This window comes from Myxocyprinus asiaticus, chromosome 18 (genome assembly GCF_019703515.2).
Source record: "Myxocyprinus asiaticus isolate MX2 ecotype Aquarium Trade chromosome 18, UBuf_Myxa_2, whole genome shotgun sequence".
Taxonomy (NCBI): domain Eukaryota; kingdom Metazoa; phylum Chordata; class Actinopteri; order Cypriniformes; family Catostomidae; genus Myxocyprinus; species Myxocyprinus asiaticus.
The window spans coordinates 32250977-32268736 of NC_059361.1; the positions used below are offsets into that span (position 1 = coordinate 32250977).

At 36.4% G+C, this 17760-nt stretch overlaps 1 protein-coding gene across 3 annotated transcripts in view; it reads left to right on the forward strand.

The window, feature by feature from the left end:
• Positions 1–17760, forward strand: part of LOC127455783 (UPF0606 protein KIAA1549-like) — a 71920-nt gene that overhangs the window by 14377 nt on the left and 39783 nt on the right. The gene's annotated exons all lie outside the window — the stretch shown is intronic.

Genomic DNA, 17760 nt, shown 5'->3' on the forward strand with positions numbered 1-17760 from the left:
GTAGCTGTGAAAGCTTGACAGAAGGTTGACATGGATGCCATATTGTATTGGGCTGAGATCTCTGTATGGTTCAACTCACTACTAGATCATCTCACTCCTAACAGATTGTTACAACTGAGCACAGCCGAGTTTATGGGGAATTAATTCACCAAGCTCACACAAAATGTAATAAAAATAAATCATAGATATATCAGAAATCTTTGGGTAAAGTCATCAAAATTGTTGGCACTAGTTTATACAATTGAAAAATCTTGCTATGTGGTCACTACTTGACATTTTGCAATCAGATATAATAAAAAGATTATCCTCCACATACCACAAGAAATAAACATCTCAAAAGAGATCATTTTTTTAATATCTCAATTGTTTCTCCTATACAGGTATGAGATCAAATGGAGACTTTTGCTTAGATCTCTTGCTTCCCCAGTAATCTCATATGACTCTCCTATAGAGTTTCAGAAGAAATCTAAACAATCTCAGACTGTGCTCAGATCTGTCAGTCAGAGACTTCATTATGAATTCACAAATCTCTCATCAAATTCTTCCCAGACCCAATAATCTGATCTATGCTGTCCCCAGTACTTTTATAGCTGTATACTGTATGTAAAAATAACGATTTTCTGACGCAACGCAATCTTCATTTGAATGATCTTGATATCGATTCTTAAATCCCAAGATCGATCTTTTACTTTATGCAGCAACCCTCTACAGTGTGAGTAAATCACTCGCATATGTGACCAAATTTCGTGCTATGCAACAAAAAATGTCTGGGATTGCCACTGGCTGGTAAATGTCTCTCTTCAAAGTCCTTTTCAAGGCAAGTCAGTACTCTTGGCAGCCATCTTGGGAATGCTCCCAGGCAGCTATTTTCTATTAATACAAGCCACATACAGTACAGCTTCTATCTACTTAAATGGGGAAAGAACGATATCTCCATTTCCATCTCAATCACAATTTCATCATCAAAATGTGTCTAATCAAATTAATCCAAACTTCAATCAAATTAAAATAGAACAGTGACTTTTCAACAACAACAAAAAACACCTTTGGTCTTGTTTTATGTCAAATAAAGTCCTGCACAACAGAGCATCACATTATAAATGAAAACACTGAAAACTTCTAGCACTCTTGGCTTGTGAGATATAGGTTCAATATAATAATAAAATTCATTTTACTAAACACTAGTAATATATTTCTGTTATAATTTCTTAAAGCTGCACTACGTAACTTTGTGCTCTCTAGTGACATCTTTGGTTGAAACTTAAAATTGCAAGCAATTTGCGGAAGAACACTTTATGTGAATTGTGTTTCGGCACTGCTCTTCTGATGGATGAATCACGTGATTTGAGCTTTGCCTGTGTGTGATCATGACTGGAGATATTCAGAGCCGGAGTCATAACATGCTATTTTCATGTTGATATAATGTTATATAATTAAACATTTAAAACTGAAATATTACTTGCTTTGTTGAAGATAAAGAACACTCATATCCACATATTTTGAATGAGTTAATTTTACACTTATTTTGCTTTTCTGACACTACACTCAAAGTGCTTTTACATAGAGAACAGGGGATTCAGTCTTCTCAATCACCAGTTACAGTATATTTGAATGATTATTCAAGTGTTTGTGTTTTATCTACTATTAATGTTTGTTTTGTACTACACTTATTTTAAGAGGTGATACTCATGATATGGCTGATACGAGTTCAATAGAAGACTTTATTATTGTTATGTTGTATTGTAAATAAGGATTCAATAATGATGGGGATAAAATATAATTGAAAATAATAACATTCAACTAATATGCTTAAATATGCAATATAACAATTTTCAAGAAGTCAATTTCAGAAGTCATAAATATTAGTAAACATGTAACTTCACCGGACAACGTAGATACATCACGCTCAGTTAACACACAAGTAATGTTTGATTCATACAAGCATGACAAGCAATATTAGCTTCAACAACCCTACCAGACAACATATCCAAGCATTATAGCTGGTAAACAACTTCGCCAAATGGATAACAGATAAACATCCATCCAGATTTCTGTGATGCTGTCCTGATCTGTGTGAGTGTGACTGAACTGAACATAGTTTCTTTCTTCTTTTTAACAGCGACTCACAAACTAAAACAGTGCATTATCACCATCTGTTGTTTACATGCGAATGCGACAGCCGGTTCTTCTTCCCTATATTCACGGACATGACATATTGACGCAAGAATGTATGTCATAAGCCAGCGATTTCGTGCCAAATGGGACCCGACAGCTCAAAATACAAATAATGTTTTTAGGCTTACCGTAGTGAATCGGGGTAAGGTAAGAACATTGATTTGAACACTGGTTGTTTATGTACTCAATCAATAATGGCAATTTGCTCATTTTTAACCAAAAAATCTTACATAGCTTTTATTTTGAATCTAACTTTAATTTTGACTTGAAGTTGGTAGTTTCACTATTCCCGGCTTGTATAGCTAATGCGCATGCGCATTCTGGAGTTTATTGACAATTGATGTATTTATCTAAAAGGTGATTGGCTCTTTTACCTATAAGGCGGGACTTTGTTTTTTCTACATCAGCCGTATTGGGCGTTCCAATTTCTCCCATTAATTTTAATACAAGTGCTCTGTTTCGTGCTAAACAGTCTTTGCTCTCTTGTTAATGTGCGCTCAATGGCTGTTGTGAGTAGTCTTAAAGTTACAGTAACGATTTATCACGTGTTCTACTTACCAATGTAAATACTTGTAAGTAGTACAAATTATGCATGTAAACAATAAACATGTAACAAAAATATATATGCAATATAATATATGCAATTTCAAGACATAAATTGATGGAATAGAAAAGCTAAAATGTAACAATATGATGAAAAACTAATGAAAATGTAACTTGTAAAATTAATATTTTAAAATTGTACCTAGAAGGGTTGCCTAGAAGATTAGAAGTAAGTTTATAATTAAGAGCATTAGCTGAGAGGGAATTTATTTCATTGATAAGCAAATTGGGCAAAATATGAATCGATATCGAATCGGTATCAAATCAAATTGAGATCTTGTGAATCAGAGTCAGCTCAAACCTGGAAGTCTTTATCAATACCCAGCCCTTATAATTTGTCTATTTTTATTTGTTCTAAGGAATTTAACGAGAAACATCTGAGACAGTCCTCAAATAATAATATGAAACAACCAATAAACAACCAATAAAATGTTCCTCTGGGCTTTCATAATCATTCACAATTTGCAATGCATTTTATTGCTCTTGAGAAAAGATCTCGTCTGATGATGTTTTGGTGCGAGAGGTGCTTCACTGAGTCCTCTCTTCATGAGTCTGGCTGTTTTGTTGCTAAAAGGTCCAGAAGTTTATACTGCAAGTTGAGTCCAGCCCCGAGTACGAAGCCCGCAGTGACACAGTCTTAAGGGCCTCTCAGGTTACAGGCCTGGCCTGGCCTTCCTGTCTTCCGAAGAAGGGGTGGGGGGGTGAACGTGCAGGGAACTTGAGCGTTCTCCAGTGAATTACACAATACACCAGTTATGAAAAAGTCTGCTTCTCTAGAGACCATCGCAATGTTAGGATTTAAAGTTTGTCCCCACCTGCCTCATTACATCCCCTACTCTTTATCAGTCACTCTGTTTTTCTCTTTTTCTGACACATTTGGGGTGTTCCTGCACGAGGTTTGCACTCTTTTTCGCAGTTAGGCTCTTTGTTTTAAAGGGATAGCTCACCCAAAAATGAAAATTCTGTCATTTACATGTTATTCCAAGCCCATATGAATCTCTTTCTTCCATGGACCACAAACAATGTTAAGTAGTATGTTAGTCTCAACTGCTATTTACTTTCAGTGAATCTTTTTTTCCATACAATGAAAGTGAATGATGATTGAGGCTGTTATTTTGCCTAACATCTCTTTTTGTGTTCCATGGAAGAAAGTCATACAGGTTTGAAACTACATGAGGATCAGTAAATGATGACAGAATTTTTATTTTTGGGTCACCTATCCAGCACAGCACGTTTGCGCACAGCATCTTGGCTTGAAAAAAAAATGTGTCAGTTACTAATCACCTGCAATCCAGTTTAAACGGGCACTAAATATGCTGAAATTGCTGGTTTTTGCTGTGCCTTGTCTAGCACCACATTTTTGGTGTGTTTGCACAATGAACTGATTTGGATCATTCCTTTAGTGAATTGGGTACTAAAACAACAAAGACAGTGCATACTAATAAACAATGCTATCAGTGGGCTCAATTTGTTCATAATGAATTCCCCCGGAGTGTTTATGGTGACTATGAGCAGACATGACCTCAGTCAGATCAATGGAAACAAGCAGAGAAACACTGTTTGGCCTGACATGACTCAGCTCTGCTGTGTGCCATGTTAGGTAACATGTTCCAGCCTGGTTTTACTCGAAACACAGTCAGGCTCTGAACCCAAACCAACAGCACCAGATGTTAGCCTGGAAAAATCAGGCGAATTTGGTTATTTTTACCAATTTTTATTTTTTGGTGCATTTGAAAAGTTGTCTCAGCCTTGTGTTTATAATATCGAGAGTGTTCGTGATATGAGGGAAGCCATTTGTGTGCTGTGTTTACCCTGTTCTCATATCCTTACTTTCAGTCAGCAGTAGTTCAGTCTGTGGCCGTACATGGGAAGTTTTATTCATCCTGAGCACTTAGCCACTGATAAGACAAACAACAGATCTCTGTTCAGTGTCAGATGGACCATTCCATCCCTCACGCTTTTTTTCGCTAACACAAAAGAATGCTGGCTGTGCTTTGTCGACACAAACTTTGAATGTGTGTCATTTTTTATGAAATATTCTGTTATATTGAAAATATTTTCTAACTACAGCAGTACCTTGAATATGTTGGTACAATGGATGTCAGTTGTCAAAAGTACCGGTACTTCAGTACCAAGTCGATACTAAAATAGAGATGTCACAATACCAGTGTTTATAAATGCAGTAGTACCAAGCACCGACAATTTAATACCCGCTCGCTGTCTGACTGATGCAAGACTGCTTTCAAATGCTCACTCGCTAATTTGACATATTTGGCAAAAGCTCCAGACTAAAAAAATGACTTGGGAGCCATTGGCTCCTAAACTGAAACATTAAGGAGCCAAATAACTGTTTTTAGTCACCAAATCACAGAATTGCTCGATTTAGATTGCTGTAGAAAGCCAAAGAAAAGGAAGACAGCTGATAACCCATTAATCTGAGGTTTAATAAACAGTATATATTGTTGAGAAGATAAGTTTGCATTCCCTTTTGTCTCAAATGTTCACACCCATTTCATAATTTATACAAATATAAAGAAAATATTTTATGTAGTACTGCTCTTCAGAATCTACATTATAGATATTTACATAAAGTATAGGATGCATATAGTAATAATGTGTTGCCTTCTTGAGCATCAATGAATGTTTGCACCTTGTGTAATAGCTGTGTACAAGTCCCTCAATTGTCCTAAGTGTTAAAAGCTAGATTTTATATATATATATATATATATATATATATATACAGTTGTGCTCAAAAGTTTGCATACCCTGGCAGAAATTGTGAAATTTTGGCATTGATTTTGAAAATATGACTGATCATGCAAAAAAGAACTGTCTTTTATTCTAAGGATAGTGATGATGTGAAGCCATTTTAGTTATCACATAGTTGTTTGGCTCCTTTTTAAATCATAATGATAACAGAAATCACCCAAATGGCCCTGATCAAAAGTTTACATACCCTTGAGTGTTTGGCCTTGTTACAGACACACAAGGTGACACACACAGGTTTAAATGGCAATTAAAGATTAATTTCCCACACCTGTGGCTTTTTAAATTGCAATTAGTGTCTGTGTATAAATAGTCAATGAGTTTGTTAGCTCTCACGTGGATGCACTGAGCAGACTAGATACTGAGCCATGGGGAGCAGAAAAGAACTGTCAAAAGATCTGCGTAACAAGGTAATGGAACTTTATAAAGATGGAAAAGGATATAAAAAGATATCTAAAGTCTTGAAAATGCCAGTCAGTACTGTTCATTCACTTATTAAGAAGTGGAAAATTCGGGGATCTCTTGATACCAAGCCAAGGTCAGGTAGGCCAAGAAAGATTTCAGCCACAACTGCCAGAAGAATTGTTTGGGATACAAAGACAAACCCACAGGTAACCTCAGGAGAAATACAGGCTGCTCTGGAAAAAGACAGTGTGGTTGTTTCAAGGAGCACAATACGACGATACTTGAACAAAAATGAGCTGCATGGTCGAGTTGCCAGAACGAAGCCTTTACTGCGCCAATGCCACAAAAAAGCCTGGTTACAATATGCCCGACAACACCCTTGACACGCCTCAGCTTCTGGCACACTGTTTGGAGTGACGAGACCAAAATAGAGCTTTATGGTCACAACCATAAGTGCTATGTTTGGAGAGGGGTCAACAAGGCCTATAGTGAAAATAATACCATCCCCACTGTGAAGCATGGTGGTGGCTCACTGATGTTTTGGGGGTGTGTGAGCTCTAAAGACACAGAGAATCTTGTGAAAATTGATGGCAAGATGAATGCAGCATGTTATCAGAAAATACTAGCAGACAATTTGCATTCTTCTGCATGAAAGCTGCGCATGGGACGCACTTGGACTTTCCAGCATGACAGTGACCCTAAGCACAAGGCCAAGTTGACCCTCCAGTGGTTACAGCAGAAAAAGCCTTAATATCATTGAGCCACTCTGGGGAGATCTCAAATGTGCGGTTCATGCAAGACGACCAAAGACTTTGCAAGATCTGGAGGCATTTTGCCAAGACGAATGGGCAGCTATACCACCTGCAAGAATTTGGGGCCTCATAGACAACTATTACAAAAGACTGCACGCTGTCATTGATGCTAAAGGGGGCAATACACAGTATTAAGAACTAAGGGTATACAGACTTTTGAACAGGGGTCATTTCATTTTTTTCTTTGTTGCCATGTTTTGTTTTATGATTGTGCCATTCTGTGATAACCTACAGTTGAATATGAATCCCATAAGAAATAAAAGAAATGTGTTTTGCCTGCTCACTCATGTTTTCTTTAAAAATGGTACATATATTACCAATTCTCCAAGGGTGTGCAAACTTTTGAGCACAACTGATTTTTTCATTTTGTAAACACTTTATGAAGTAATTTGTTTAGTCACCATTTTGATGCTGAAGTTGAATTAAACTTTAAAACATGGAATTCAGAAAAAATTAATTGTAAAACACAAGATTTGGGAAAATATAAAATGTTTCATAGGGCCCTACTTGAAAAAAACTTGAAGCAATGTTTATTTAATTGAAAAACACTTAAAGGATTTTAATTTATAATTTACATTTAAATTTTAACTTTTTAAATAGGCCAAAAAAAACTGTTCAATAGCATATGATCAATTTTTGCAAGCGGAATCAAAATTGGGATCGAGAATTGTGAAATTTTAGTGATATTGGTACCAACTGCTGGTATCATGACAACCCTAGTTGGCACAGTTAGATCATTTTGCAATTTTATATAAAGAAATTTTTTTTAAAAACATTTTTATATTCCAAATAATTTAAGTTTTGTTAACATGCAAAAATGTGCAAGAATATAAACCAAAACAGTCATCTTGCACAAGTATGTAGTACACTGTACTGTGGGTTGTAAATGTATGAGAAACCACCTTGAATAACAGTCTTCCCCCCCCGATAAAAGCTGAGATAAATCTTTATCTGAGATAAAACAAATGTCATCACAGACTCTTCCTTGATTGTTCTATTAGGCTGCGCATAGGGAGTCTGTGCCAGCGTTAGCGAGAGGCAGTCACGCAATGGGATCTGCTCAAAGCAGAAACATGTGTGGACAAAGGCGATAGCAACAACCATCAAATGAAACTTTCCCTAGAATAAGCCTGGCAAATGAAAGGAAATGACATCATTTGGGGGTATGTCTTGGCTGTAGGCTTGTTTTTTGTTTATTTTCACAGCTGCAACATTCAAATTATCCAACCCTAACAATTAAGTGTAGGACGTCTCATAAATTGCTCATAAAAATGTAAAAAATTACAAAAAAATACAGTGGTAATACTACAGTATTTTTTTAACATGTGCCATAGTATTCTTTGAAGTACCTTTGGATCAAATAACATAATACAATGAGGTGTAAATATTATGGTACATGTACATGTTAATTAGTGGTACACCATAATATGGGCCAGGGTGATTAATTTGACAAAATTATATTTGGCCTCTAAGATTATCGACATTGGCCAGTAACCTGTCAGTTCGTCCGAATACAAAAATTATTATTTCCACCTTGTATCATTTGCAAACTATACTGGGGGCCTTGTCAATGAATAATAAAACAAATTAGTCATTTTTTTTAATCAGCATTTTTGTAATCATTTCATTTGCTGTCATTAAATTGTATTTTATATATCTGCATCATATCGGCCACCATTGTCTCTAGATATCGGTATTGACATCGGCCACTGAAAAACTTGTATCAGTCAACTTTATGGTAATCATGTAGGATTTTGGTATTTATCAAAGTACCAATGTACCATTTCGACTGGATTCAATTCAGGGGCCTGCGATCAATATTACGATGTTATGTACCTATTTTACACAATCAGTTACATTTATTATCTCACAAATGCAACCAAAATATAATTTGAATAATTTATTGAGCACTCTGACTTCAGTTCTTGCAAGTACTTCCTGTAATTCAGTTATTGGAAAAAAATTATATACAAAATAAAGTCACATACATGTGCAGGGCTCGACAGTAAGGACTGCCCGATGGCCCGGGGCCAGTATGAGAGAGATTCGGGCCAGTTGCTAGAACTGTCACTTGCCCGATCGGGCCAGTGCTGCATTTATAACATTAGTGCAAGCAAACAAGCAAGAGAGCACAAAAATTACACTGAGCAAATAAAGTATTGTAACCGACGAGCAAGTGCGATTCTATTTAGCTCGCAAAGATGCATGAGAGCATAATATACTGGACGCACCAAGGCACAGTTGCGTGCACGCATAAGAGCATGCAGACACCGAGCGCACTCTCCTAGCACTGTCCTCGCTCTTTTCCAAGTGTCTTAGCAGCAGCTATTACCAATGTGAAGAAAATAGCAGGAAAACCGGGCCAGTACAAAAAATCCTTAGCGTTGAGCGCTGATGTGATCATCAATCATTTGACAGTCCAAAATACTTCCATACCCACGACTTGTTTCCGACAGTAGAGTATGTGCTATCTGTGTTTTTTCTTGACTACATCTTCCACAGTTGTATTGAAAAATTCTGTTACAGTTTACTGTGATAAATGTTAGTAAGGGTGTTTATGTGTAGATGTGAAAAGTCTTGTAATTGATGTTGGTGCAGGGCAGGTGTTTTCTCTTTCCCTAGTCAGTGCTGCTCAGAATGCCAGTGCTGTCGAACCGTTTGACATGGTTGAATTGTTCCATCATACTTTAAAATAGAAAGACCACATGTAGAATTAAAATGGTCGCATGCGCCACGATATTGAGGGAAGCCCGATTTAATCGCGCATGTGAGCTGCTCTACGCTATCCTGTCACAGGAGCTCGTGCTCAAATTTAAATCCCTCCGCACACATCCGCGTCCCATATGAAAAGCATATTTAGTGCTTATAAAGTGAGATTAATATCATAAGGTTGCTGCATTGTATGACGGACATGTGTGGCATTAGTGTTAAAATAAACGTGTATCTTAAAAATATATACATCGATATTTACGCGTTGTATCAATGACATCGCATCGTTAGTTATTTGATCGATGCATCGATCCAGATCGATGGATCGTTACACCCCTACACAGTACAACTTTTTTTGTAAGGATTGGCTGAGACAAAAGAAGTCTGTATTGTTTGTAACCCTTTCTATTAAACACTGTTAAATTAATTCACTGCACAACACTTCAGAGGCATTGAGTATTTGAAAATAAGTCTGTTTTTGGCTTTAGACAGACTTTGTTCATGATTGGTTTTCTCAGTTATTTCTTCTGCTAACAAATGGACAGGAGTTTAGCGAGGAGCAAATTACATTTGGGTGTGCTAAATTGAATCATTTATATGGGTTTGATCTGATTTTGGCCTCCTTGTGGTTTCAGCCCAAGACGTCATCCAATTCACAAACAGAGAGAAAGAGAGAGACATACTAACATTGAACATAATCCTGTTTCTGTCTTAGTTCATTTAATTTTAGATCCCTTTGTGTTTTATTTTGAAAGCACCATTCAATATACTTCCATAGTTTATTAAGGAAATCGATCGTCCATCGGTTGTAAGTGTTATTTTGTTAACGATACAGCCATGGGAGACTCAAAATGGAGTTTAACTGTAGCTCTGTTTTGTCGTATGATAATTGATATGATATTGTTTTTCATGATATTTCTTTTCTTGCATTTATTTGCATGCAGAATTGTGATTGGTATTTTCTTTTTCTTATATTATTCTAATTATCAATAGCCACCTTTACACTGCAAAAGCAGCACAGAAGCCTACAATCTAAGCGGATCTAAAACTTTAGCACTATTCTTTTGCAAGCATTGCTATTACCTTAAGGAAATGCACATCTATTATTTAATCTTGGTCTTTCAAATGAAGTATTGTGTTGTTGTGTACCTAATTATTTAATTGTGCTCTGTACATAATGTTTTTAATGTCTAATAAACCTTTATTGGCTGGTTTTAGCTTTTAAGGCCATTTAAGCTAACACTTTGTTCATAAATACTTCCATGATTTAGAGAGCATTCGTGTAGGAACATACATAACAAGCATAAAGGAGTATATGAATATAGAACACGTTTATGTGATACAAATGACATTTGAACACAGAAAAGAAGAGATCTTTGTTTTTTGTTTTTTTTTTTTGGGAGGGGTGGGGGGGTTTTGTAAAGGAAGTTGGTCATTACGACATAGTGTTATGACGTGTTATGAAATCATTACAACTTTCAAAGTTTTTTTTAGTTTTTTTATTCTGGCCAGTATAAAGCTTGTGAATGGGTTTTTTTCCCCTTACCCTTAATAGTTTCACTGGGATTTGCTTTATGCCTTTTTATGTCTTTTCATTTCAAAGCATTATGCTTGAATAGTGTTTTATATTACACTGTTGCTGGTCACTGGTTTACATTAGACTGGCAATGTATGTTGAAATAGTTTAGGAAAAGTTTGGACACACTCATTCTTTATTATAGCTTTTTCACATTTTAGAATAATAGTATTGTCATAAAAACTATGAAATAAGGCACAAGTATGGTTGTTGTGACACAACATGTTAAATCCATCATATATTTTAGCTTCTTTAACCCTTTAAGCTCTGAAGGTGTTTTTAAAGATTTCCTGTCACAGTGGCATACCCAAAATTAAAGACTTCTAACTCTACAAAAACACATGGAGGGTCAAGTGTTTAGTATAATTTTAAAGAAAAGTTTTCAATATATTTAATGATATAGAATAGATTATGATACATTCTGAGACTATCAGCCTAAGAATCTGCTGAAAAATCACAAAAGACTTTCTTTTTTTTATTTTATTTAATCTTTTTTTCTTATTATTTTTCTGATTTGACATTATATATCTCAGTGTGTAAATAAGGTAGCTCTTTGTTTTGTTCCCAGTCATGTCTCCTGTACGTGAGTATCAATTTTGTGTTGATATGACAAAGGGATCAAAAGTTATAGCAATACTAAAATTATTTACCCTGGTTTCCAAAAAAGGCTCCAAACAAATAAAACATAATAATTGTACATAAGAACTAATTACACATGCAAATACAATAATGAAAAAAGGTATGCTCTCTCCAAAGCATGCAGGCTTGAGTAACGAGATCTCATTCAGTTCCATTCTGTGTCATTTGAGCCATCACTGATCAGTGTCATGTACTTGGCGCCATCTATGGTGCCCATATGTAATTAGAGTGAACAATCCTCTCTGTCCATATTTGGATGATGTTCCTTGTTTGGGGTAAAAAGAAGTTCTAAACAGCCTAGAAACGGTATACTGTTCACAAACATTCAGACACCTGCCACACCACTGTGGAAGGTGTTTAAAGGAGCATTTAAATATGATGATGCTACATGTAAAACCTAAACTAATGTGACATAAAAAATGTGTTATCAATGACTTTATGCCTCATTCTGTGAAGTCAGTAAAAGATGCTTTTTTTTTATCCACTCGATGAGTAATATATATGCAGTAGAAAATTTTTTTATTTGCCTTGTTTACACAGAATTCATGACACTAATGCGCTAACACGCTATATGAGTCCATAATATGCACGTATTACACACTTTTATTGTAATTTATGATGACACTCATACAATTGCAAAGATGGGTGTACAGTAATTATGGGCAAAATACAGACAAAAGAATGACGATAAGAGAGGCATATCTTACTTTGGGCGGATGTGTAATTGGCTTTCGCTGCAGTTGGCGCTTAAGAGTATTTGAGTAGATTTGATTCCTTTTGTAGACTAATTAAACAAAAAAATCACATGACATGGTCTTGCACGCCTGTGTGTTCACATTGAATACTGACTGAAAAGCGTAAACAAAGTAGTAGGTGGAGCCTCAGGTCACACCTGCCGATGACGTGGACCAAAGGCAGCAAGAAGGTGTTAAGCTGCCGGTTAGAAGTTTTCCTAAAAGTTCACCCAGGCGAGCTGTTCCGAACAACCGAATGAAACAGAAAAAACATATTTTCTAAATGACGTCATAACCATTCGTTCTCCGATTTCGTATGAAGTATATACAGTATAGGCCTTCATTTTAAGCAAGTAACTTTTGATCAACAGGTTTTTAATATTGCAAAAACATAAATTGAGTTTGACTCAATTTAGGTTTTGACTGGGGACCTGGGTAGCTCAGTGGTAAAAGACGCTGGCTACCACCCCTGGAGTTTGCTAGTTCGAATCCCAGGGCGTGCTGAGTGACGCCAGCCAGGTCTCCTAAGCAACCAAATTGGCCCGGTTGCTAGGGAGGGTAGACTCACATGGGGTAAACTCCTCGTGGTCGCTATAATGTGGTTCGTTCTCAGTGGGGCACGTGGTGAGTTGAGCGTGGATGCCGCGGTGGATGGCGTGAAGCCTCCACACGCGCTATGTCTCCGTGGCAACGCGCTCAACAAGTTACGTGATAAGATGCGTGGGTTGGCGGTCTCAGACGCGGAGGCGAATCACTACGCGACCACGAGGCCTTAAAAGCACATAGGGAATTGGACATTCCAAATTGGGGGAAAAAGAAAAAAAAAAAAAAAAAACTATTTACCTGGTATATTGGGTTTACATTTTGCATGCATCTGTTTTATAGTTATTATGTGTGTGTTTATCGTCCTATTGACATTTACATTTCTATTTGATATGTATCTCTTAGGTTGATCTCCCTGTCTGTGAAAGCGATAGCTCTAACAATGCCAGACTGTTCATGCGTTACACGGTTACTTTTCTGTAGCAGGTGGCAGAGGTAATTGTTGCCACTCTCTTCTGTAGAGTCATGGTATTCCTCCGCTGCCTGTCTGTCGGCTGAGAGGCTGCCTGCCATTTCTCAAGATAAACACTGTTAATTTGGGCTGAAGGTGACCCTCTGACAATGAATTATTGAACTCGTCTGTCGATCAGGATTATGGAGTCACTCCATCATTAATTACTTAACTATCTTTTCTTGAATGTTGTCTTAAGTTTCTATTGATGCCTTGATCATCCTGCTTGCACACAATGGTGACAACAAAAGAATGTATTGGTAGAGTAATGGTTTCAAAGATTAAATTTCATGGGATACTTTGACTTCTTGGGATTCCGCAGTGGAGATCAACAAGAAAGTTCACCCAGAAATTAGAATTCTGTTTACTCACCCTTATGTCATTCCAAACAAGATAAGTTCATAGAGACAAAATGTGATTATCAAAGCCTTGTCTAAAAGTTTAAAAGTCTTCTGAAGCCATATGATAGCTTTGTGTGAGGAAATTGTTATTCACTCAAAACGTTCCCCTCCATTTTCTTGTTTGTTTAGAATAACTGAACTTCACTAGAAAGAGCAGAGGATATAAACTGTGCTAGGGGACAGAGTCATCTTTGCTTGTCAGTCAAGGATATGTTCACAACTTGCCGTTAGATGTTTCCAAAACTGGGTCAACAATCTATTTTGAATAGCCTTGCATAGAAAAGCACTAGTGGTTGAGGCTTAAATCTTGAACGCCTGTCCTCTGTTATTGAATGGGTGGAGCAGGGGACGTAAGAATAGAAACATAAATGTCCGAGCTCTCACCCAATGAGGTCAGGCAGTAATCTGTGCCTCTTTTGTCCTGTTCATTAGCATCACTCTTGTTCAGTGACCTGAGAAATTGTGGATCAGCAATTGATGTTCGGTTGTGATAGTTGAATGCATTGGCATTCACACGTGTGTCATCATTACCAATAGTAAGGCTTATTAATTTCACTGACTTCACTTTCAAAGAGACTGATATATCAAACATAGACTCTTGATTCCTGTAGAGATCATAGCTTTATCAATCATGTAGATGAAATGCAATAATAATGTAGCACTGGGATTGTGGTTTCCTTACAGCTGTACAATAACACTCTCATTTAGTTTACTGAGATCTCTTGTTGATGTGCTTTACAAGACTTATTTCTGATCCCAATTTTCATACTTTTAATAGTATGCAAGATGAGAAGTAGTGTGTCCCAAATCTTGGGTACCTGGATGAAATACTTTTCTACTGCTTTAGGCTTGCTCTCTGTTTTTTAGTCATGATTGTCTGTTTTATTGGTCCGTCGTCTTTACAGAGGCCTCAAACACTTGTCCCTGAATATTGCAGTGAGTAATGCCATCTTATAGAGTATCAAAGAAAAATGTATCCTCAAGAAACCTAAAAGCAGAGAATGCTGGCCTGATTAATATAGCATAGGCTTTTGTGTGACTACATATGATAAAATCTACACTTAGAAAATTAATTCCAGAAAGATGCTGGTTATTTGCTGTTTCACTGTTGTCACTGATTTCTTTTTTTTTTTTTTTTATGGCTTGTCATCGCTTTAAAGTGGTCAGTGGACTTGGCTGATGGTATGGAATTTTCTCTAACGCTGTTTCTTTTGATAACAGAGCCTATGTTTTATTGGGAGGATTGTAATCCCTTTTATCCATGTCTTTTTTTTTTTTTTTTTTTACTTTTTGGGGGGAACAGATGTCTTAATATAGCTTTGTGGGTTAGAAGCCAGAGTGGATGATGTCCGTGTGTGGGATTCTTTAGAAGTCTGAGTGATGCTGAGTCACAAATATGTCTGGCTTATGCTTTGAATCTGTGATGTTTTTGAATGATTACTGTGATTCCATGAATCGTATTCAAGTTTATATTTTATCATGATGTCTAAATGTGTCATTTAATTATAATCTTGAGTTGCGTGGATTGGAATGCGATTTGTTGCAGGTGCCTATTAGTAGAATTTGAATATAAATTGCAAAGCAGTATACTGTATGTGTGGGGGGAAAAAACTCTTTAGATTCAGAACTGGTAATTGTGTCATATGAATGAAAGTGATTCAACCAGACATTTATGAATGTTAATTCCATTGGCAGCGCTAGGGCTGGGCTACCGGGGCTTAAACCACAAAAGTTTTCCATAAATCCCCAGATGTTTTTATTATTTTGTTGTGATGTCAGAAGTACCAGTGCTTCAGTATTTTATGTTGATACTAAAACATATTATATATTAACAATACATTTTAATATTAAGTAATATATATATAAATATATATATTTATATATATAATATAAATTAATGTTACCTGTCTTTCTATAGTATCGATAACACCAAATACAGACTCAATTTAGTACAAACGTGCTGTCTTGATGGCAGCTGCATTCCAACACTCATGTATGTGCACGCATGCAAGAAGAGCACTCGAAACACACAGTTGCGGCTGTGTGTGTCTGGTCAAAATTCCTGTCTTGGTGAGACCAAATATTTAGATGCATAACCCTGAAAACAAACAGTAATATATTTAGATGTGCTCGAAGAATTTGCAAACTTTACAAGCTAGGACATTTGCTTTTTTGGAAAACACTTTTATTAAGACAGGATGCAATGAACCTTGCGAACTTTGGCAATCTAGCAACAAATTTTTCTTATAGTCACTGGGCTTGGGATCAGTGCCTTTTTCACGCATCGGTAATCAGAAGATTTTCCCGATGATTATATATATATATATATATATATATATATATATATATTTTTTTTTTTTTTTTTTTTTTTTTCAGATATAAATAGAGCTGCTTGTTGTACAATAGTCATCGTCTCTTCAGACATACAGACAACACAACTTTGGTAAACTGTGAGCAGCAAGGTTAATTAAAGGAGTCGCACACGCTATTCTAAAATTCAAAACAATTTTTTTTTTTCTACAAATGTACGCACACACCGCCACGGGCGCAAGTCACATAGTTTTCCATTAAATTCAACCCAAATCATTAAACGTAAATAAATTGCATAATAAACATTGCGCAGTTACACCAGTTTCATACGTGAACCTGCAAGCTCATCAAAGTCACTTACAAAAAACCTTTGTAACTTTGGACTGCCATCTGTGTCTCTTCAGCACGTCCTGTGTGTGTGTGTTTGTGTATGTGTGTGATTGTGACCACAACCGGCTTCAGTAAATGGTATATCGCCCTCTTGTGGTCTCCCAATCTATTGTGCCAGACTGTTGAGGCTAATTTTAATATATTGATAAAATAATGTGCCAATCAATAATCGATATATCGATATTTTATGACATCCCTAATAGTCACCTATTTTAGCCTATTGACAGCCTGCTATCTTCTAAACTAACTTAAAAAACCAGATGAATCAATAGCCTAATAGGTTTCAAAATTGTAGATTGTACACAATGTGTGTCGAACTATGGAAAGCCAAAAGGGACAATATAGTGTTTGGTTTTTGTTTTGGGTTTTTTTTTATCACTTTTTACTGAACAAAGTGTTAAAAGCACGCAATTTCTAATATTTGAGCTCATCTAAAGCTGAGACAAAAGCTAGTGGGATGTTTAGTGTCTGCAACATTTAAAGATTTATTATAAAAATGACATCTCACAGATGTCACATTTAAACTTTTATTGTAAAGTGTGTTATATTCAAAGGATGGCCCCTTATGTATCCACAGAGGTCTGGGTTGGTGATCTGCCCCCAGTTAATACCAGGTGAAAATGGGGTGTTTTTATGTGTCTGTGTGGATTGAAACTGTCATTAAAATGCCTTTACTAAGCCCTCTTGTTGTAGTTTATCGGTCTCGCCACACTTCTTCACACACTCTTTAAGATGTTCTTATCCTTCATTAAGAAGCTCCTCACCTTTGCCTTCCATCCTCCGTCTCAGAATGGGCCATTTCATTAATGTGCAGCTGCCCAAACACTGGCAGCTTTTATGCCAACCTCTGCACCCGCTGTAAAGGCCAATGCTGATGGAAAGTTTATAAAATGTGTAGTGGAATATAAACCAGACAGACTGATGCTTCTCTCAGGAATCTGTATTGAAAGTAGAACACTTAATTATTTAAATACTCTCCTGTTTCCTGGTCTTGGCATATTCCAAACCACCCGCTCTTGTTCAAGATTTTGACAAGCTAAACTCATTCGAAAGCATTTGTGGCATATTGTTGATTACCACAGATATTAATTTTGACCTCTCCTTTTCTTAAAAAAAAAAAGAAGCAAAAGTCTGGTTTACAGTGAGACACTTACAATGGAAGTAAATGGGGCCAATCTGTAAACGT